The sequence below is a fragment of the Pan troglodytes genome, chromosome Y, assembly GCF_028858775.2.
Source record: "Pan troglodytes isolate AG18354 chromosome Y, NHGRI_mPanTro3-v2.0_pri, whole genome shotgun sequence".
In the NCBI taxonomy this organism is placed as follows: Eukaryota; Metazoa; Chordata; class Mammalia; order Primates; family Hominidae; genus Pan; species Pan troglodytes.
Genome location: NC_072422.2, coordinates 14,650,629 through 14,673,798, shown reverse-complemented (window position 1 = coordinate 14,673,798; position 23,170 = coordinate 14,650,629). Strand labels below are relative to the sequence as shown.

The following is a 23,170-nucleotide window of genomic DNA, read 5'->3' as shown; positions in this document are numbered from 1 at the left end:
CTCATGCCTGTAATCCCAGCACTCTGAGGGCTGAGGCAGGAGAACTGCTTGAGGCCAGGAGTTCGAGACCAGCCTGGGCAACATAGCAAGACCCAAGACCCCAACTCTTAAAAAATAAAAAGAAAGAAAAGAAAAAAAGAGTATTAGCCAGGTATGGTGGTGGAGCACACCTCTGGTCCCAGCTACTCAGGAAGCTGGGGCAGGAGGATTGCTTGAACCCGGGAAGTTGAACCAGCAGTGAGCCATGATTGCATCACTGCCCTCCAGCCTGGGCAACAGAATAAGACCCTGCCTCTTAAAAAAAAAAAAAAAAAAAAAAAAAAGAAGAAGTCTTGTCCCCGAGGCGAAAGGCCTCTGAAGGGATGAGTAGAAGCCATAAGGAGCCATAAAGTGATAGGGACAGGAGCTGCCCTGCCAGGTCTGAGGGGAGAGGGAAAGTAAGCAGGAGGCCCATAACTCTGAGGAGACCTCTGCCCATCCTGCTAGGGAGAATGTCAAAAGCTGCTGTTCTGTGACCACTGCCCTAGCCCTGCAGGCCCCTCCCAATACTGGGGTAGGAGGAGAGGCTCCTCAGAGGGTTGCACTTCTTCCTAAAAGCAGCAGAAGCTATTTTGATTATTGCAACATTTATAGAAGAAGAAATCACGACCTCCTTCAACAGCATTTTCAGCTGAAGAATGTCATTTTGAGTTGGGGTGTCCAGAGCTATGGCTGCAGTGAAGTTTGGCGCAGAGCTACAAGAGGCAGATGTGCAGAGAGAGCCTTGCTTTGACTACATGGGGCAGGAGCAGGGCCCAGACAGGGAGAGGCCAGGACCTCAGCTCACACCCCTGGCATTCTTTTGTTTGTTTTTTGAGAGGAGTCATGCTCTGTTGCTCAGGCTGGAGTGCAGTGTCATCATCTCAGCTCACTGTAACCTCCACCTACTGGGTTCAAGTGATTATCCTGCCTCAGCCTCCCAAGTAGCTGAGACTACAGGCACCCATTAACATGCCTGGATAATTTTTGTAGTTTTAGTAGAGACAGAGTTTCACCGTATTGATCAGGCTGGTCTCAAACTCCTGACCTCAGGTGATCCGCCCATCTTGACCTCCCAAAGACCTGGGATTACAGGAGTGAGCCACCGTGCCCGACACACACTCTGGCATTCTTTAAGGGACTGCCAAAAAGAACAAGATCCTGGCCAAGGAAGAACAGAAAGTGGTTGCATTTCTGAATCGGGCCATGCCTTGGTGGGCTGGATGTTGGAGCACACGGAGGTCATGATGAAGGCGGGTCTCGGCAGATGCTGGCTCCACGGGCCTTGGCCAAAGCTGACTGGGGAATCACTACTGTGTCTGTAGGTCATGTGAGAGGAAAGCCTGCCACTGTCATGATCCAGGGAGCAGGGTGAGAGGTGACTGTCCCAGGATGATGGGCAGAAACTCGGATGTGGGGGGCAGGAGTGGGCTGTGTCAGATTGGAGCATGGTGCTGCTACTGGGGTGACTCCTGGAAGGTCACAACATGCAGTGGGGTTTCACTGCCTTTGCCTGTCCTCAGCCTGTCCACCCCAAATGATTCCTAACATTGGAAAGAAGTGAGTTGGGTGTACATTTAAAAAATACTACTATAGGCTGGGCACAGTGGATCACCTGAGGTCAGGAGTTCGAGACCAGCCTGGCTAACATGGTGAAACCCCGAAACCTTTCTCTACTTCAAACAAACAAACAAAAACTACTCCTCTAGGCTGCTATGAACTTGATTGAGCTTTATTCTTACCAAATGGTGATGCTACAGCTTCAGTAAGACATGTGGCTCCACCACCCAGAGCCCAAGTGCTGCCAAGAGGAGGTCTCTATTCAGAATGCAGGTGCCGTCTTTGCAGTAGAGCTCCTGGAGCCCATACAGGTTTGAAGCTCAACTGAGAAGGCAGCAGTGCTGTGTTCCTACCTCAGATTTCCCTGCAAAAACTGCATATAGTGTAGCAGTTGCCAGCTTGCACAAAATCACACCCTGCTGGGACTCCCAAGACCATCTCCCAGGTGACCCTCATCCCTCCCACCCTGCACTCTGAGCATCACTCCGAGTGCAGACTCTAGGCAGCTGGTCCTGGCCCGCTCCTCTGCCCCCACCATGGAACACACTCAGCACCAGGCCTGCCAGGACCCCACATTTACTTGGGTCAGCACACCACCAGCGTGGGGAGAGGGAGAAAGACACTGGGTGAGACTGGGAAGCTTGGGGCCCTGGGTTCCCCCACCTGCTGAAGGCCACCCTCCATTTCAGCTGAGTTTATTCCCAACCCTCAGAAACAAGACGGTCCTGTTTCTGCTCTAGACCTCCAAAAGCCTCTGGTGGGGTCAGAGGGGAAGAGCTCAGGGCCTGGGGTCTGGAGAAAGGGTGAGGAAGAGGAAGGGAAGAAATAGGAGCAAGACAGGCTGGGAAAGGAGGAAAGGGAGCAAAGAGGAGAGGGGCTCAGAAAGAAGATTGGGAAGGAAGGGGCTCATGAGAAAGAGGACAAAGGGAGAGGGAGGCAGGGCAGCCAGAGACCCCAGCCCATGCCATTTTCCTCATGTTGGCCACAGCCAGGGTCCTGCACCTCCAGTGGCACGGGTGGGCCCTTACTTTCCACGTCCTCCTCTGTGGTGTTTTTGAGGTGGGAAAACCCACAAGCACACATGCAAGAAAAAAACCAGTTCACCTGCGGGGGAGCAGCGGGCAATGGTCCTGAGGTGGGCAAGGCCCCCCCACCAACCTCATTCGGACCCTCTCTTCCCCAGAGTGTGCCTATGGGGCCCTACAGGTGCCCTGAGCTGGGGCGGGTAATTCAATGCCTCTGGAGGGGGTCGAAGGGCCTGGGTCCAGTTTTTGCTGTAGACCTCCAAAAGCCCCTTTGGAGGGGTTTGAAGGGGAAGAATACAGGGCCTGGGGCCAGGAGGAAGGGTGAGGAAGAGGAAGCGAAGAAATAGGAGTGAGACAGGCAGTTTCCTTGAAGGCTGGGAAGGGAGGACAGGGAGGAAAGAGGATAGGGGATTGGAAAGATGATTGGGAAAGAGGGGGTGTGGCCTGCCAGGGCTCTGGTACTGCTGGGTGGTCCCACAACCTCCCCTTCTGCTGTGTGGCAGAACCTCAGAGCAGTGGCATCTGCAAAGCCCTGGCAGCCTGACCCCAGCAGCATTGCATGGGGCAGCAAGGGCTGGCCTTCCAAGGCCCACATGTCAGGGGAAGAGAAAGAGGACAGGGTGAGCTGGAGGCAGGGCAGCCAGAGACCCCAGACACTGCTGTTTACCTGGCATCAGTCAGAGCCAGCATCCTGCATCTCCAGCAGCAGGAGTGGGCCCTTACTTTTCGAATCCTCTCCTGCAGTGTCTTTGAGGTGGCAAAAAGCACAAGGACACATGCAAGAGAAAAGGCAGCATGGCTGTGGGGGAGCAGCAGGCATGGGGCATGTGGTGGACAAGGGGCCCCTTTCACTCAGACCCTCTTTTCCCCAGGGTGTGCCTATGGGGCCCTACCAGTGCCCCAAGCTTGGGCCAGGGAATTGATGCTTGGGGACAGGGTGGAAGGGGCTAGGTTCCCAGTGGAGCTCCTCCCCAGAAGATCTGGTGGAGAGTAGGGGAGACATGGGACCTCATAGGGCAAGGTAGGGGGCTAAGGGCACTGGGTATCATCTGGCCCCCTGGTCTGTTCTCTTGGGTCTGGCAAGAGCAACCTTGGAATGTGAGATTCTCCCTACCAAGAAGGCCTCGCAGCTGGGGTGGGTGCAGCCCCATAGCTAAGTGCTTCCCCTCCCCCTGTACTGTCCCAAGATGTGGCTGGGGTCCTGGCCAGGCCCAGGGGTCAATGCCACCAGGGGTTCTCGGCTGCCTAACCTGGGATGGAGGGCTAGGGCGGGCCTACTTCTGGCCATGCAGCATCCCCTCTGGCCCATGCCTAGGGATGCCTTGCTGACAAGAAGCCCAGCCTGCACCTGCCTGTTGAATCCCTGGCTCTGCTGCTGCCTGGGGGACTGCAGCAAAGGGGTTCCACCCTGGAGACCCCATGCTCTCTCTGGTCAAGCATTGGCCATTGTTAGTGGGTTACATTAGGCCCACATATGGGGGCCCCTTGGCTGGCTGGTTCCTCCTGGCTGTCCCACCCTCTCCCCCACCCCCATGTGGGCTCCAGCCAGGCCCTGGGCCCTGGGACACACATGAAGACCACAAGTCCTGTGTTCTCCCACCTTCCTCATGGATTTCTGCAGCAGATGAGAGTTGCAGTGGATGAGAGGGGTTGCAGGCTGCAGGGGGAGATAGGAGAGGGTTAGACAGGGGCACACAGCAATCCATAGAGGCAGGATGGAGGTCAATGACATGTGGAGCAGTGAGTCTGGGGAGGAGACATGGGGGTCGGGGCCTTGAATCCCACTTATCTTCCTCCTGGGCTTCCTCTGAGAGCTGGAGAAGCCTGGAGCAGGAGAAGACAGGGTTGGGGGAGAGACAGAACAGAGACAGTGATTAGAGTGTACTCAGGCCGCAAGGACAGGATGCTGGCTGGCCAGGAGAAGAGCACCTGAGCTCTCTTCTTGGCTGGGGTGAAAGATGGGGGTCAGTCCCGCATCTCTGGCCAGCCCTGGAGAGCAGCAACTCCCATCAGCATAGCCGGTCACTGTCAACTGGGTTGGGCCCAGCCCCTGTTGGGGGTTCTGAGGCCCCTCCCTCCTGGGGGCCTGCTATTCCCATGCCTAGAGGCATTTGTGCACAGATACCCTTGCTGTGTTCTGCTCTGCAGGTGACACAAGTGAGGATGGGGACAAAACCCACAGGGCCTGGGGGAAGCCCTGGTGAGTGCAACCAGAAACAAGGCTGGCACTGAAATGTCTTTGGGGACATGTCATATGAAGACCCTTCTGTGGCCTCTGGGCGTGCCACGTGGCTACTTCAGGAGAAAAGATGACTCCCCAGGGCCATATTTCCCTTGCAGAAATAAGTCTTTCTACCTTTTGGCAGTAAGAGAAATGTTTTGCTCATGTTTAGGGTAGCCAAGTATTCTCAAATCATTTTGAAAATTTAGCATTCACGACTCCTCACAGGACAGCCCTGCCTGGAAAGGTTGTGAGAACGTGCTCCCAGTTGAGTGGGTGCCAGGGATTCCAGGGCAGTGCCATTGACCAGAGAGCTGCCACCCCGCACAGTTCCCAAGTGTGCCCAAACCTGCCCACACCTGCCCAGGCACCATGGAGGCACACACAGACCATATGTGGCCAGCACAGGAAGGGGGCTCCAGGCACCCTGGGCTACAGCACAGGGTGGGGGTGGGTGTTATGCAAAGATGCATGTATAGAGAGAGACATGGAGATGGAGGTGGAGAAATGGAGACACAGACCCCAAAGGAGACAGAGACTGAGAGAGAGAGGTGGGGGAGACAGATGTGTCTGGAATTTGGTTCTTGGTCTCACCGACTTCAAGAATGAAGCCACGGACTCTCGCAGTGAGTGTTACAGTTCTTAAAGTTGATGTGTCCAGAGTTTGTTCCTTCTGATGTTCAGACATGTTTGAAGTTTCTTCCTTCTGGTGGGTTTGTGGTCTCGCTGGCTTCGGGAGTGATCTGCAGACCTTCAAGGTGAGTGTTACAGCTCTTAAGGCAGCATGTCTGGAGTTGTTCATTCCTCCTGTCCGGATTTGTTCATTCCTCCCAGTGGGTTTGTGGTCTCATCAGCCTCAGGAGTGAAGCTTCAGACCCTCACAGTGATTATTACAGCTCATAAAGGCAGTGCGAACCCAAAGAGTGAGCAGCAGCAAGATTTATTGCAAAGAGTGGAAGAACTAAGCTTCCACAGCATGGAAGGGGACCTGAGTGCGTTGCCACTGCTAGCTTGGGCAGCCTGCTTGTATTCCCTTATCTGGTCCCACCCACATCCTGCTGATTGGTCCATATTACAGAGAGCTGATTGGTCTGTTTTACAGAGAGCTGATTGGTCCATTTTTACAGGGTGCTGATTGGTGTGTTTACAATCCCTGAGCTAGACACAAAAGTTCTCCAAGTCCCCACCGAGCACTGATTGGTGCATTTACAAGTCTTGAGCTAGACACAGAGTGCTGATTGGTGCATTTACAAACCTTGAGCTAAATACAGAGTGCTGATTGGTGTATTTACAGTCCCTTAGCTAGACATAAAAGTTCTCCAAGTCCCCACCAGATCAGCTAGACACAGAGAGCCGATTGGTGCATTTACAAAAATTGAGCTAGATGAAGGTTGAAGATTGGTGCGTTTGCAAACCTTCAGCTAAACACAGAGTGCTGATTGGTGTATTTATAATCCCTTAGCTAGACATAAAGGTTCTCCAAGTCTACACAAGACTCAGGAGCCCAGCTGGCTTCACTCAGTGGATCCTGCACGGGGACCACAGGTGGAGCTGTGGGCCAGTCCCGCGCCTTGTGCCTGCATTCCTCAGCCCTTGGGCGGTGGATGAGACCAGGTGCCGTGGAGCAGGGGGCAGCCCTTGTCAGGGAGGTTCTGGCCATGTAGGAGCCTAGGCCAGGTGGGGGTGGGAGGCTCAGGCATGGCAGGCTGCACCGGTGGGCCAGCACTGCTGGGGGACCCAGTGCACCCTCCGCAGCTGCTGGCCTGGGTACTAAGTCCCTCACTGCCTGGGGCCGGCAGGGCTGGCTGGCCACTCTGAGTGTGGGGCTGGGGAGCCCACATCCACGTGGAACTGGTGCTGGCCTGCAAGCACCCTGCACAGCCCCAGTTCCTGCCTGCACCTCTCCCTCCACACCTCCCCACAAGCTGAGGGAGCCGGCGGCCTTGGCCAGCCCAGAAAGGGGCTCCCTCAGTGCAGTGGTGGGCTGAAGGGCTCCTCAAGCATGGCCAGAGTGAATGCCGAGGCTGAGGAGGTGCCAAGAGTGAGTGAGGGCTGTAAGAGTTGCCAGCACCCTGTCACCTCTCTCAGAGACCAAGAGGCTGAGAGATACAGAGACAAAGAGAAGCTAAGAGATACACAGGTGCACAGAGACATGAGGGTGCCAAGGGAGACACATAAAGGAACTGGAGAGAGATGGGGAGACTCAGACACTGGGAGGGTGGAGATAGAGAGAGATGCTGAGAGACAACAGCACTGGGCATGGCAGAGCATTCATTGTTAATGAGAGTGAGGCCTTCATGACCAGCCCCAGTGAACCCCACATGCCATTGCACATGGAGAATGAAGGATTAATGAAGGATCATGAGTGTATATTAATTAATTAAAGAGATGGAGGTTAGTGATGAATTAACGACTGTCATTCATCATTATTTAAGTGATGGCCTCATTCATCATTAATTAATGGTGATCATTAATGACTAATGATGAGGAAGATGGATCGTTGATTGACAAGCTCAAGGCAGCCTGGAGCAGCCTGGGGACAGGAGTGGGGGGCTCTGTGAGTGACACATGGGAGAGAGGTTAAATTCCAAGGAGGGGCTGGGGGGCTTCCAGCAGTTGCTTGAGTTACCTTCTTCATACTGCTCTGTATTCGGACAGAACAAAAGAGGGCAACCACATTAGAAGGGGCTGCCCAAGAAGGGAGGAGGAGTGACTCCCCTGGCCAGTGGTAGGACATCAGTGGTCCTCAGGCCCAGAAGAGGCACTGCGGAAGGCAGAGGCTGTCGTGACGACAGTGGCTTTTTGAGGTCTTAGGGGTACTGGATGCCCAGGTCCCACAGTGAGCATGAGAGAGGCAGAGAGACAGGACCCAGAGCCTGACCCATCCCTATAAGCCCCTCAGGATCCTGTGGCCACACACTGGGGAAAAGACAAGGCCCGTGTCAGAGAGCTGTTTTCAGGGGGTCACTCAGAAGCAACCCATGGGATGGAAGAAATGTAGGGCTGTTGGGAGAAAAGCTGACTGTTGGGAGAGAAGCTGAGGCAGGGCTTGCATGCCTGCTAGACTTGCCAATTTCCTTGCTTCTAGCACTCCCATTATCTCAAGTAGCCATATGTTTCAAAGAAAATGCTACACTATCACAGCTGTAGCTTATTTGTGGATACACCATTTCCTTTCAACCCCCACACCCTCATCACCTGTTTCTTTGTTTGATCACCAATAAATGGTATGGGCTTCCCTAGCTGGGGGCGTTTGCAGCCTCCATACTAGAGTTGGCCTCCTTGTCCCACTTTCTCACTTAACTTATCTTTTCTCATTCCTTTGACTCTGCCAGAGTTCTTAGCCCCCATGGGCTGGTAATGGTCTGATCACCACAACGTAGGGCTGTGATGGGGACACATGGTATGCACAGTCCAGCCCCCTGCCCATGTGTAACCCTTGCGTCTAGAGCAGGAAGCCAAAATAAAATGGCTGTACACTTAGCCTCTACCTGTTCACTGTGGGGTAGGGACAGGGAGAGAAACAGAGAGAGAGAGAGGTGTTGAGGCTGGACTTTGCTTGTACTTGTGCAAGTTAGTGCATGCTCCAGCCCCACAAAAGCCAAGGGGTCAGGATCCCGAGCCAGGAGGGGGGCAGCCACTAGCTGGGTACTCAAACTTCCTCATCAGACATGGTGAAAGTGGGTGGTTTCTGCCAAGAGGTTGAGAAAGATAGAGACAGAGACAGAGAGGAGACAAGAGAGTTAGGAGCTGCCTGGGTGTTGGGTGATGGAGGGTCTCTCAGAGAAGAGCTGTCCGGGGACTGTGGGCAGGGTTTGGGGGCCATCTCTGGCCTTGGATGAGTCCACCTTCTCAGATTCCCCCTTCTCCCAGGGCTTCCGGCCCCTCCCAGCCCTTGGCGCCCTGGACTCTGTTCCCTCTTCCTTCCCTGATTCCAGCCTGGATCTTGGAATCTTGGAGCTGGATGGGACATTAGAAGGTCATGGCGTCCACCCCCACCAGAAGCAGACATCCTCTTTGCAACTTCCCCTGAGGAGGGTCATCCAGAATGCAGGGCATGTGCCATCCAGCCTGCTCTGGACACTGGAAAGGTCCTGCTGATGGAGCTGAAAACTGTTTCTGGGTGTTCTCTGCCCAGTACGTGTAGACGGGGTCTCTCTGGGAGCCCCTGGATGACTGAGGCTGGTACCCCAAGATGGGTAATCTGCTCACCCTAGCATTCCCAATGAGAAACTCTTCCTTATTTGAGCTCAAAGTCTCTGGTGTGTCCCCCACAACCCTCTGAGGTCCCCTCTTCCAAGATCACAGAGCACTGAAGCTGTTCCATCTCCTCATCACCCATGTCCCCTGAAGACATTGAGGCTGAGCCATGGAACACATTGGGTTCTGTCTGGGCTGCTTCCAGTGTGTCCCCTGAACTGGCCTCTGTGCATAGCATACTCGGACTGAAAGAGCCCACTGAGCAGCCATCCCTATTTCCCTCCTTGTGGCTACTTTTCCCAGGCCCTAGGATGCTCTGGATCGGTCCCTGTCTAGGGGAAGCTCTGTGCCTGCAACTGGCTGCCCTATCCATGTGTGGTGGTGGTGCCAGGCCAGCATGCTGGGGACTGCCTCTCTGTGAGCTGGCCACCATGCACACCAGGGTGGCCAGGCCTGGGGAGGCTCTGAATAGCTGCACCGGCATGATGGCTGAGGTTTTAGAAAACAAAGATCATAACAATGCAGTACAGATCACTGGAAGACAATAGTTATGGTCCCCCCTGTGAGTGTTGTATGAAAAAAATACACATTCATTGGCTAAAAATGCATCTACATTGCATTCCTGAGGTGGGAACAATTTTCCAAACCCTCTGTCAAGGATATTAATTTTCCCAGAGCAACTTAAGTTCCATGCAGAATTACCCAGTAGATAGCTATCTTCCAGGCAATGGTGGCAGCTTTTTCCTATCCTGGAATCTTTTCCTGAGACTGCTACCCCTCAGGTTAAGCCTCCTGTAACTGCTGTGGCTGGGCAAGTCTCTCCTCAGTCCTCAACCCCACCAGCCAGCATTGCCCAGGCCCCTGGTGTGACCCAGCTCCAGGCTGCTGACTGGCCCCTTGTGCTTCTCTTTGCCTTTGGTGTTGTCCTCCCAGCTGGTTCAGGCCCCAAACCCCACAACCTCCTCTAGGGCCATCCTCTGTAGGGAGGAGGGTCAGTTAAGAAAGGGGCAGGAGCCTGAACCCGCCCTCCTGTGCCCACCACTGGACCTGGCTGGGCTGACACCTGTCAAGAGCCCCAAGATGTGGGCCAAGTGGCCCTCGCCTGGGGTGGGTAATTTATAAGGAGCCAGTGGCAGCTGAGGTGTCCAGAAACAGGCAAGACATTTCTGCTCAGAAACCCAAGAAGTAGGTGAAGTGGGTGTGACAGCTCAGTCCTTCTTGGCCCGCAGCAGCCCCCTCAAACTCAGGCAGCCAGGCCCTCCCCAGGTCCTCATATCTGCCTCCTGTGCCCCCTGGCCAGAGTCACATGGTTGTCCCTATACCCCCAGTCATGGTGACCTCAAGGCCTCCCGACATGAGGTGGCAAAGACCCACTCTCCAAATGGGAAAACTGAGGCATCTGCTTTTCTGCTGAGTGCCTGAAAACAACACAAGGCTGCTCTGTTTCCCCCAGTGTGGCCTGTGTCATCGCCCCTGTTGTGGGGAGGGGCTAGGGACAGGGGATGGAATTTCAACAACTGAAGAGCAAAGTAGGTGTCCAGCAAGGGCCTGTCTCAAGGGGGGCTGCTTAAAAATAACCTGTGCCATCAGATTCCTTGGGCACATGCATCACCCTTCACTCCTTCAGAGGTGATGGGGCCAAGACAGGGTGGGGAGGCAGGAGCCACTGCCCCTTGCTTTCTGTGGTGCTGACCATTACCGTTGACCTGTTGTCCACCTAGCCAGCCTTTGCCTTGCCCCATGTCTCCCCATGGACTTCAGGAGGGGTGGCCAAGCCTGATCAGATGGCACAAGTCAGGGAGACCATGTCCAGGGCACGGAGGGGGTGTGGGGACTCTTAGAAGTGCCAGCTCCTCCAGCCTCCAGCCAGTGGGAAGTGATGAAGCCCAGCCTCTCACTCATGCCCCATCCTGCCCCAGTGCAGCCCTTGTCCACTTTTGTCCTGCACTTCCAGACACTGGCCCCCAATGCTGCATGGGCTTTAGATGCCCTCACCCTGATGCACTCGGCTGGCCATACATGAACCCCTGCCCTCTTGTCCTTGTTTTCATCTCTACAAAATGGTTGTTTTGGAGGCCAAGGCTGCAAGAGCATCATGGCAAAGCCAGGAGTAGCCTGGGCAAATGTCTGTCTGCATTGCAGCCACTAGCCAGCAAACTAAGCCCTGGCAGAGCTCCTGTGTGGCCTCTCCCATGCCACTCACAGCCCATGCCTCCCTGCTTCCTGCCTCAGGCCACTCCTTAGCACTGGGCTTCCCTGAGCATCAAATTCCCCCTCCTGGCCTCCCACACTCCACCTTCTTCTGCATCCTCCTGGTGCTGAGACAGTGACACCACTGTGTCTGAATTGCACTCTCCAGAGCCTGAAGCAGCCGCCTAGGGCTCTGAACCATGATGCTTGAATTTGAGATACTCAGTACCACAAGGGCCTTGGACCTCAGTGCCCCAGGACCCCAGAGTGTCCCTGGAATGAGGGGCCATCCACCTGCATGCAGAAGGCCCCAACAGCCCCAGCCCTGGGTGACTGCTCCTGCCCATAAGGACCTGCGGATTGAGTGTGAGAAGAGCTTGAGCTACCTGTGTACAGTACAAGCTGCAGGCACTGGTGCTCAGCTCATACCCCCCCTCCCCCACTTTAGTGACATTTGATCTTCCCAGCAGCCCATTGGCCTGTGGCTGGGTGGCTGGAGTGTGTGGGGAGTGTGTGGGACTAGGGTGCTGTGCCCATACAGGCATTTAATAAAGTATAGGAATGGCCAGAGGAGAAGGCTGAAGTTCAGGATGCAGAAGATGTGCTTGGAGAAGAGGCAAGGTCCTCCTTGTGCCTCCAGGAGGTGTCAGCTTCTATTTTTACTCTCAGGAGTGGGTACATTCTGGTTTGGAGGGGAGGAGAAAAGGAAGGTGTTGGGTGGCCCTGGGACACAAAGCTGAGGGATCTCTTTGGGCCAAACTGGTGTGGTGGTCACCAGAACTGGGCTTCCAAGTTTCCCAGCATGTTTTGTGGGAGTAAACATTTAGCCCAGAAAAACGGTCTGCACAGCCAGTGTTCCCTCCCGCTCCCCAGCCCAATGTCCCAGGCAGGCCCTTCACTGTCTACCCCAGGGGAGGAAGAAGCCTGAAGCCTGGGACACCCCGCATGGAACTGAGGATACACTTGCATCCCATCTGAGGCCCCCCTTAGAGGTCAACTCTGCTTTCCTAGGTGGGCATCCATTGAGGCCCACACAATAAGTGGCTGAGAGACACAGCCAGGCTGGCTGCAGTCTGAGTTTACCATACCTCCCCCAGGGGCTGGTGCTGGCAGACATCCCCAGTAGGCAGAAATCAGGTCACAGATGTCCAGGGGACAGTGCTGTTAAGTTTCCTGCAAAACCTTGCCCATCGAGGACATGGACAGGGAGGAGAAGGCATGCAGCACAGAGGAAGCCATAGACCCAAAGCAGGAAGACAGTGATGTTCCCAGCAACTAAAGCTCCAACAGTGTTCCAAGTGCCTGGCACTCAGGGGAGGCAGGAAGGGGAGAGTCCTTGTCCTTTAAGCCAGTACCCTAAGGCCTGCCTGCCTTGTAATGTGGTCTCAGGCACACCCTGCCTGTCCATGGGCTCTGCGGCCTCACTCTTCCATGGAGGGGTTGAATGAAGTGCCAACCATGATTGGTAGCAGGGACAGCACAGAGCAGACACCAGGGGCCTTGAGAGCCTGCACCAAGTAACATGTGCCCTGCTGCTATCTGGCCTGACTGTGGTGGTCTAAGGAGAGGAGGTGGGACAGGGGACTCTTGGGCCACTGTAGGCCTTGGTTGGGGCATGCACAAGAGAGTCCCAGCCTGGGTTGGAAAGTCATTTCCAACCAGGAGGAGTCTGAGTATGGACCACGGGGCCTTGGCTCCAGGGCAGTTGTTGGGTTTCTGAAATTGGAGAATGCTAAGTCAAGCCCACAGAGTGGGGAGCAGGCTGTGGGAGGGAAGATGGCCTTCTGAGTGTCTTGCCTCCAGCTCCCTGCCTGGGTGACACCCAAATGGTGGCTGGGGCCCTGCAATCTAGTTCCCAGCACCCAAGGAGCATGGTTGGGGATGGTGGAGACCAAGAGGATCCTGAGCCTCTACTGCTTCCCTGAGCTGACCTGAGTGCCCAAGATGGATCCAGCCTGGAGGCCATTCGGCCCAGCTGTGGGCTCAGACACTGCCAGGTCCAGGACAGGAGAAGCTGACACAGCACTTGGGGACTGAGCTGCTCCAGCCCCAGGTAGCTGCCTCCGTACATGCCTAGTCCTGATTTTGCAGATTAATTGACTCGTTCTGCAGAGATGACAGGCATCATCTGTGTGGGATTGGCCTAGGAGCCTGTAGCAGGGGTCACAGGGTGTCAAGTGGTCGCTCGGCCAGGCAGGAAAGAGGCTAGGGACTTCATCTGCTATCCCTGGCAAGGGGCCTCTTAGGCTGCAACCCCTTTTAGCCTCCTGATCTCTGCATTGGGCATGGCCTGATCTCCAGATTACCAGGAGCAGGGGCATGGGGTTGCTGTGGCCATGGAGGGGAGGCTGCATAAGAAACACAGCAGAACTGTGGCTGGGCATTGCTCAGAGGGACAAGCAAGCCCTGGAGCTCAGCTGAGGGATGCAGAGGATCTGATGAGGGGCCAGGGCTGATCAGGGGCTGGGGGCAGTGGCTGTCTCCTCAGCACTGTAGACCCCAGCTATCCCCTGCCCCTGGTGCTGATCTCTCTGCACTCATGTTGAGTGCCCAGCTGTGGCCTTTGGGCATGCCTCTGCCATCTGCCCTTGGTCACCGCCCCATCCAGATCAGGTGGGAAAGGAAGGGAGTGCTGTCACTCGGTGGATCCCCAACTGGGTAGGGTGGCTTGGATGATCTCTCAGTGGCCAGGGCATCTGAGAAAGGATGGGAACATGTCACCTCCCTTGCATAGGTGGTGGCTCTGTCAAGGTTTCACTTTTCTGAACTGTGTGTGTTCATTCAGGGTTTGACATGAATCCTTCAGAAAATATTGCCTCTGAGGAGCCAAGGGAATGGCAAAGTGAAGTACATAAAATCAGAGGTTGGAGGGCCTTCTCCTCAAAGAGGCTTCTCCGGCACTGAGGGCTGCAGGGCTGAGTGTCAGGCCCTAATGCTGGACCTGGGAGAGGATGTAGAGCAGGGGGGATGTCCCCAGGCTCTTTGCTATTTCACAGTTGTCAATTCATCCACCCATCTATTCATTCCCATGCATTCAGTCTCACTTTCACTTCTTCCATCTTCCCTCCTTCTCTTCCATCATTCATCCCTCTGTCTTTATTCGCCCATACAATCACCTAACCATCCAGTCATTTATCCCTCCATTTCATCCATGCTTCCTGCTATCCATCCATCCATCATTCATCTATCCATCCATTGATCCCCCCATCTACCCACCTATATATCCAGCTATTCTATCTATCTATCTATCTATCTATCTATCTATCAATCAATCATGTATCTGGGTATCTATCCATCCATCCATCTCTTCATCCAATCATCTACTCATCCACGTATCCATCCATCCCTGCATCCCTCCCTCCATCCTCCATCTACCCATCCATCCACCCACCCTTCATCCATCCATCCATCCATCCATCCATCCACATGCCCACTCATGCATCCCTCCATTCATCTATCCACCTATCCATTCTCCCACTCACTTATCTATCCATGCGTCCTTTCATCCATCCATTCAACTCCCCATCCACACACCCACCCCTCCATTCATCCATCCACCTATTGATCCATCCACCTAACTCTCCATCACTCATCAATCCCTTAATCCATCCATCCATCTATACATGCATGCATCCATCCTTTCATTCACTGACCCATCCATGCATTCATCCACCTATCCATCCATCCAACCATCTACCCATCCCTTCATTTATCCCCCCTTCCTTCTATCCATTGATCCATCAACCCACCCTCCTACCCATCCACTTACTCATCCCTCTCCCTATGTATTCCTCCTTCCCTCTGTCCATTCATCCAGTCATCCCTTCATCCATCCAATCATCCATTCATCCATCGAACCATTCTCTCATCTACCCATCCACTCATATATCCCTGCATTCATCCATCCACCTGTCCATTCACTAACCCATCCATGCATCCATCCATGCATCCATCCATCCATCCATCCATCCATCCATCCATCCACAGAGCCTTCCAGCCACCCTCCCACCCACCCCCTATTCACCCATCTATTCACCCACTCATCCCTCCATCTATCAAACCATCCACCCACCCGCTTACCCATTCACCCATACACCCCTCTATCCATTAATCCATCCCCAATTTACCCACTCACCCATTGCTCCACTCACCCACCCAACCATTCACCCACTCACGCACCTCCCCATCCATTCACCCACCTATCCATACACTCATCCATACATTCATCTAATCATCTATCCACTCAACCACCCATGTATCCATCTATCCATCCATCCACCCACCATCCACCCATTTGTCTGTTTACAAAACCTTCACTTAGCACATCCTGGGGGATGTTGGGGGAGACCCCAAGGTGGATCTTGCCCTCAGTGGGTGCACAATCAGGGCACATAAGTTTATATTTGGCTAGTCATGGTGGTGGTAGGATATCACAGACATTCTGGAAAAGGAAGCCTGGACCCCACCCATTGTGTGTGCCCTGTCTTAGACCACCACAGAGCTTATGTGCTGGAGTCTTACACTGCAAAGACCATGAGGCAGGACAGACTGCCTGAACCCAGGGGCCATATTATACTCTGTGCTGTGGGAATGGGCTGGCCACTGGTTCAGCTGTCCCATCCTGGCCAGTCCTGACACCTTAGTGAGTGCAAGACAGCCAGCACATGGGAATACACAGGGTGAATTATTACACAAAATTGAGGAGAGAGGATTGGCAATCAGAGTGCAGGAGAGAGGAAGCATCAAGCATCCTGCATGGCCATTGTCAGACCTTGACCTGCAGTTTCCCCTCAGATCTTGAGGGTGACCCATCCTCTCTGCACAGGCTGTGCCTCAACCTCCTACCTTCCTAGAAGGCACTTGGCCTCTCCAGGGGTATGTCCCTTTGGGCAATGATTAGGAGTTCCTTTCCTCCTCCAAGTAATGAGAAGCAGAGCTCTGGGGGTCAAAGAATGGAAGGGTGGGGAGGCAAAAAGGCCCAGGATCAAAAGAGGGTGGCAGTGGGTGTTGTCAAAGAGGTGAGGGTAGGCCATGCTGGCAATAGGAAGCAGCTCCTTATCCAGGATAAGGGGGCAGGTATCTGGCTGGAATCTCCCCTGGGTACATGGACGGTGTCACATGGCTGGACTTGCAGACCCAGGAAGCTGGAATATAGGCATAGGATTCAGGGGACATTATACTGGAGTCTATGGAGAGACCACAGACCTGCCTCCTGCAAGCCCACAGAGCCTGCTCCCTGCACCTCTCTCTGCTTGCCTCCATGTCCTGCCCACATGACATCTCCATCATGAGACAAGATGTCCTGCCTCAGAGGCCTGCTTCCCAGTGTGAGAACTTGTGCTCCAGGTCTGGGCCTCTGGCTGGAGACCAACTCCAGGTGAAGGGAAGGTGGCCTGCCTCCCAAGCAGCCTGTCCACCCCAGGAGCTAGAACTGGGTTTCTCATATTTCCTGCAATCCTGGCATCCAGAGCAGGCCGGCAGCTGTGAGCGAGTCCTGGGCAGTTTCCTTGTTTCCAAACTCCTCCAGCAGCTCTGTTCTTGCCTCAGCAGAGCCAACCCCCACCAGCAGCAGCCCCCAGGTCTCCCTCCTTCCCCAAACCAGATAGCCTCTGGCTCTGACAGATGCCACTTGTCAATGTCTTTGCAAACATGTGGTGCCCACAAACCAGATGGGTAGCTAGGACGGATCACCCCGCCAGGAGATCTGCAGGAATATCTCATTTGGCATAGCTCAGTGAAAACTGCTCCCACCTTCTGGCCAATGTACCTGTGATGATGCAGCGTCAGCTTTCTTGAGCCTCTTGGCTGCCACCCCTCACTGCTGACTCACAGTGAACACAACTGTGGTTGGGCTGGCGATGGCAGGGCACTCCTGATGTGTCTGAGGCCAGCCACTTTTCCAGACCTTGGAGTGGCTGGTAGCTGGCCAGGGACATGCCTGTCACTCGGGGCTCACCTACGACCCCCCATCCCAGCCCACATGGCATTGCATCCTGACTCACGCTGTGTACTTGGGTCCTACTTTGTGCCAGGGTGGCATGGATGACAGAGCTCCAGAGGCAGGTTCTAGCCCTGTCCCCAGAAGGACTCAGCCTCTGTGACCTCATTTCTGTACCAGGGTGATGGTGGGGTCACACCAAAGTCCCCAAGGCACAGTTGAGCTCAGGACACCCCAGGCAGATTCTGGGTGCTCAGGAAGCGGAATGGTCAGGTCTCCACAACGCTGGCCCCAGGTCCTCCCTGGACTAAGGGAGACACAGGCCTCCCAACTTGGGAGGGAGGAGGGCTGGGCTGACCACTGTCCCTCCCACCCCAGGACACAGCCATGCTCATCTCGGCCATGTCAATGGCACACGAGGTGCATGGCCTGAGCTTCCAGGGAACCCCTTGACCCCCACTGCCCCTGCTTCCCAAGCCAGGGAAGGACAATCTGCGTTCCCAGAAGCTCCTTAGGAAGGCAGCCCAGAAGATGACAGGGGGTATGCACCTCACCCCTCTCAGGACCTTCTGCACTTCCATGTTCCCAGTGAGTGAGGCCAACCTCAACCAGGACTCTAGGGGTTGCCTGGTAGGAGAGAAGGGAGAGAAAGTGTTTCATCACTGGCTATGACCAGGCTTTGGCAGCTGGATGAGGAGAGAGCCCTCAGTCCAAAGCCTGCTAGGACAGTTGGCCAAGCAAGGCCGAGAAGGGGCTGTGGCCCCAGTAAGGACAGTGGAGGGGCCCAGTAGGCCATCGGCCAGGCTCTGTTGGGGGTGGCCAACCACAGGATTGGGACACAAAGGTACTAGAAAAAGCCTCTGCTTCAGCTCCTTGAGAGTCAGGGTTTAGCAGGGAAAGATGATAGGAGGCCACCTGCCCCACTCTGGGCTGTGATGTGTGCTGGAAATGGGGCAGAAGGCCCAGGTCACTAACAAATGTGTGTCTAACCATGGCAGGAGTGGCACTGTTATGTCTGCAGCATGGGATGGGGAGGACATTGGGACTCCTGAATGGCTCTCAGCTGGGACAAGGGAGTAGGACCTAAGTTACTGCCCCTCTATGGACCCCCAGCACACAGATGGGCAGGGAACCCGGGCTCCATGCCATCCCCTTTCTTCAATGCTAACCCCTTGGTGGTCAGGCTGACCCTCACTTCCGTCATGAGCCTTGCTGGGGCTTTTTGGGAGTCCTAGATGGGATATTGAGCTCTCCTACTGGAGCAGTGGCTAAGCCAGTCTCACTTTGCTGAAATGACCAGACTTTGAATCCTTTGTCAGGTGAGGGAGGTGGTGTCTGTGCAGGGTGGGGAGACTGAGCTGGTCTGGGTTCTGGCCAACTCAGGGCCCACTTTTGCTGCCTGCAACAGTGTTCCATGCCCCCTCGAGCCTTCCAAGTTCTCAGCATGGTGCACATGCGTGAACCTGGTCCTGCTCTATGGGTTGCCGGGGACTCACTGAGATGGGAGGCCTAGGGTGCTAGGCCCCCTTCCACAAGCATCTTGTCATTCTTCCCATGCCAGAGGACCACAAACGTATACCTCTTCCCAGAAGGCAGGAGGCCGAGAGTGTTGGGGAAGGAGATCAAGAGTGAAGATGAGAACAGCACAAAGGAGATGATGTTGGCTTTGCCTCTGGGAAACACTCCCAGATGCAAGAGGACAGCCCCTGTTTGCCCTCCCCTGCTGCACCCACCCTGCTTGCCCTGATGACTCTTAGGCTATCCCTTAATTGGTGGTAAGATCTTGGAGCCCCCCCCTTCTGCTTTCAGAGGCTTTTCTTGCTCATGTCTCCAGCCACAATATCCTGGGGGCAGCAGTAGGCTATGTCACAAATGCAGACCCCTGCATCTCCATAAGTAGAAGCCCTGGGCCCTTCTCTCTTGCTTTGCTTTACCTGGCCAGCGAGTCTGGGACTTGCCTACCTTTTTTTGTGTGATCCCAGTGAAAGAGGCACATAAAGGAATAAAGGTGCCATCCATCTCCACTCAGCCAACACAGCCTTTAACACCAACAAGAGTGAACCCGACCCTACTGCAATGCCTCAGTGTTCTGTCTAACCACATTCATGTTGCACAGTCCCACACCTGCCTTAACAAGGAAACCTGGCCTGCTACTAAACTCCCAGGCACTGGCTATGCAGCCCAGCCTTACCCCTGGAGGTGACCTTATATTGCAAGACAGAATCTTGGCTGCAGACTGAGCCTGCACCTTACCCATATCCCACTGACTCTTGGTACTGGCCACAGCCATGCTGGGCAGCTCTATGGAGGCCTGGCAGGCTAGTTTGGGGGTTGCCTTAGAATCAGGATTACCTTAGTGGATGACCACTGTTGACGCTTTGGAGGGACACACTGGACAACCCTCTACTTTATCTTTGTATTTTCCCTGGGAGCACTAGAGTGGGGAATCACTGAAAAGATGTGCCTTCCTTCATTGGATGGAATTGTGAGACAGTTCCCTGTCCTGAAGAGCACCAGGGAGATGATGGCACACAGGACAGATGTGGGTCTGCCTCCATGCTGCTCATGGGATAAAGCTGGTGGGCCGTGGTTTCAATGGAGGGGCACTGAATGGATGGAGGGACAGTGGTTAAATATTGATGTATTGGTTGGATGTGGGAGGATTGATTATATGGAGGAGTACTAGTTATATAGAAAGGTGTTGATAGATGAAAAACTATTACTTGGATTGTGGGGTCCTGATTATATGAGGGAGTATTTGTTAGATGGAGGGGCACGGATTGAATGAATTAATTTTGGTTGGGTAGAGCCATATTTGTTCAATGAAGCGGCATTGATTGCATGCAACAATACTGGTTAGATGAAGGCTTATTTGTTGGTTGGAGGGGCACTGATAGCATGCAAGGTATTGACTGGATGGAGGAGCAGTGAATGTTTCAAGGAGTATTGATTGGATGGGAAAGTATTGGTTGGATGGAGGAATAGATAGGATACAGAAGCATTGATAGGACAGAGGATTACTGGTTGGATGGAGAGGCATTAATTGGATGGAGAAATATTGGCTTGGTAGAAGGGTTTTTGTTGGATAGAGGAACATTGATTGGATGGACGAGTACTGGTTGGATGGAAGAGTATTTGTTGGTTGAAGGGGGATTAATTGAAATCAGAAGTATTAGTTGAATGGAGGGTTGTTGATTCAGTGAAGGAGTAATAGATGGATGGAAGGCCATTAATTGCACAGAGGTGAACTGATTGAATGAAGGAAAACTGGTAAGATAGAGAAGTGCTTGTTGGAAAAGTGAGTACTGGGTGGATTGAGGGGCACTGGATGGATGAAGTGGCACTGATTTAGTAGAGGAGTATTTGTTGGATGGAAGGATACTGGTTAGATGGAGATGTCCAGATTAGATAAGGAAGTATTATTGAATAGGGCACTGATTGGAAGCAGAGGCATTGACAGGGTGAAACTATTATTTTTAGATGGAGACATAATGACTGGATGGAGGGAAATTGATAGAAGGCCATTGATTGGATGGCAAGGTATTATTGGATGGAGGGACATCGATTGGATGAAGTTGTTTTGGTTAGCTGGTGGAATAGTGTTTGGATGGAAGGGAATTTATTGAATAGAAGAGCACTGAATGAATAGGTATATTGTTTGGGTGAAGATTTGTTGGTTGGATTGAAGGGAGTTGATGGATGAAGGGATATTGGTTGGAGGCAGGGATATTGACTGAAGGTAGAAGTGTTGGTTAAATGAAGGAGCAATGATTGGATGGAGAGGCACTGAGTGATTGATTGGAGGGTCATTGGTTACGTGGAGAGCCATTAATTGGATAGTTGAGTATTGGTTGTTTGGAGGGGTATTGGTCAGATGGAGAAACATTGACTGATGGAGGAGAATTGAGTGGATGGAAGGGACATTGATTGGATGAAGGGGCATTGATTGGATGCAGAGGCATTGATTGTATGGAGCAGTATTTGATGGATTGAGGAATCTTGATTGGATGGAGAGACATTGATTGGATTAAGGAGCACTCGTTGGATAAAGAGGCATTGGTTGACTGGAGGAGTATTGGCTGGATATAAGAGAATTGATAGGATGAAAGGGCATTGAATGGATGGAGGAACATTTATTGGATGGTAGAGTATTGTTCCAACAGGGGGCATTGATTGCATGGAAGAACACCGATTAATTGGATGAGTATTGGTTGCAGGAGGGAATGGTGACAGGATGGAGAAGGAACCTGGAAGCAGAGGGTAGCCAGGTCATACCTCAAAGCCCACTGTTCAGTCTTGGAGATGGGCAATTCTGGCTGATACTTCTTCACATTCTTACTGGAGGGTAGAAGATGTGTCAGGCCCCATGTCTTCCCATAAGTCTCCTCCCTACCTCCCTGAGCCTCTCCTAGAACTCCATTCAGTCTTCAGATCTCTACCTTGTGACTCCTTTCAACCCCCACTTGGAGAAACCTAACATCTGAGCCCAGAAAGCAGGCAGACAGACAGACAGACCTCCTTTCTATGGAGCAGTTTAGGACTCAGTCCTGTCAATTAGCTGCAGTGGGTGGAGAGAGACATGGGCCTGCAGCAGCTGAGGAAAAGCCCACCCTCCATGCACCCAACTACTCCATCCACCAATGCAAACTCCAACCCTTATATCATGGAGGTTTTCTGAGTTCCAGGCAACAGCAGAATAGCAGACAAAAGCCAGGCCTGGGCCAGGTCTTCCTGTGGCTGGCATGTGGCATTGACCTTTCAGGTATTAGTCCGGGAGAGAGAAAAAGAAGCTGGGCTTGTCAGCTTGACCTACTTTGGTGGTGGGGCTCAGGGGAGGGGAACACTGTTCAATGATCCCTTCCAAGACCAAGGGGCTGGGTGTCCTGGGATCCTGATATTTCTGGTCTTAGAAAACAATCAAACAGACATACAAAGTGACCCCCTGCTTGTACCCCTTCTGCATCACCCAGCACTTGTGGGAACAAATGATGTCCCCTCCATGGGCCTCAGGTTCTCTATGGCCCTGATGTGCTCTAGTTCTGGAGCTGTTGTTGAGGAACTGAAGAGTCTGGGGAAATATCTCCAGATCTTACAAGAGGGTATCTGAGCCTTGCCCTCTCTGAGAATTTGGCCCAAAAGGGGCTGTAAGGTCTAGGGTTGTGGGGTGCTGACCCACTCTGGGCTAGTCCCACAGGGACTCCCTGCTGTTGGGAGAAGCCATGCCCACCTAAGCCTGAGGCCATGGAGAAGGTAATTGCCCCATCTCAGAAATGCAGGGTTGCTGACTCCCAAGTGCATATGGGGCGACCCAGGTTGGGCTTGCTGTGGGTGCAGGTGGGCACCTGCACCAAGCCAGTGAGAGGTGAAGCCAGCTGAGCTTCTGGGTTGGGTGGGGAGTTGGAGAATTTTTCTGTCTAGCTAAAGGATTGTAAATGCACCAATCAGCACTTTGTGTCTAGCTAAAATTTGTAAACACACCAATCAGTGCTCTGTGTCTACCTAATTGGTTGGAAGACTTAGAGAACTTTTCTGTCTAGCTAAAGGATTGTAAATGCACCAGTCAGCACTCTGTAAAAATGGACCAATCAGCACTCTGTAAAATGGACCAATCAGCACTCTGTAAAATGGACAAATCAGCAGTCTGTGGGTGGGGCAAATAAGGGAAAAAAAGCTGGCCTTCTGAGCCAGCAGCGGCAACCTACTTTGGTCCTGTTCCACACTGTGGAAGATTTGTTCTTTGGCTCTTCACAATAAATCTTGTCGCTGCTGACTCTTTGGGTCTGCACCATATTTATGAGCTGTAACACTCTCTGTGAAGGTATGCAGCTTCATTCCTGAAGCCAGTGAGACCACGAATGCACCAGGAGGAATGAACAAGGAGCTGTAATACTCACTGCAAAGGTCTGCAGCTTCATTCTTGAAGCCAGCAAGACAACAAACCCATTGTGGGGAACAAACAACTCTGGAGGTGCTGGCTTTATGAGCTGTAACATTCACTGTGAAGGCCTGCAGCTTCAC

General features: G+C 53.3%; 1 pseudogene; it reads right to left on the bottom strand.

The window, feature by feature from the left end:
- Positions 1-22,941, bottom strand: part of LOC112208099 (lymphocyte-specific protein 1-like) — a 74,645-nt pseudogene extending 51,704 nt beyond the window's left edge.
- Positions 22,942-23,170: the final 229 nt, after the last annotated feature.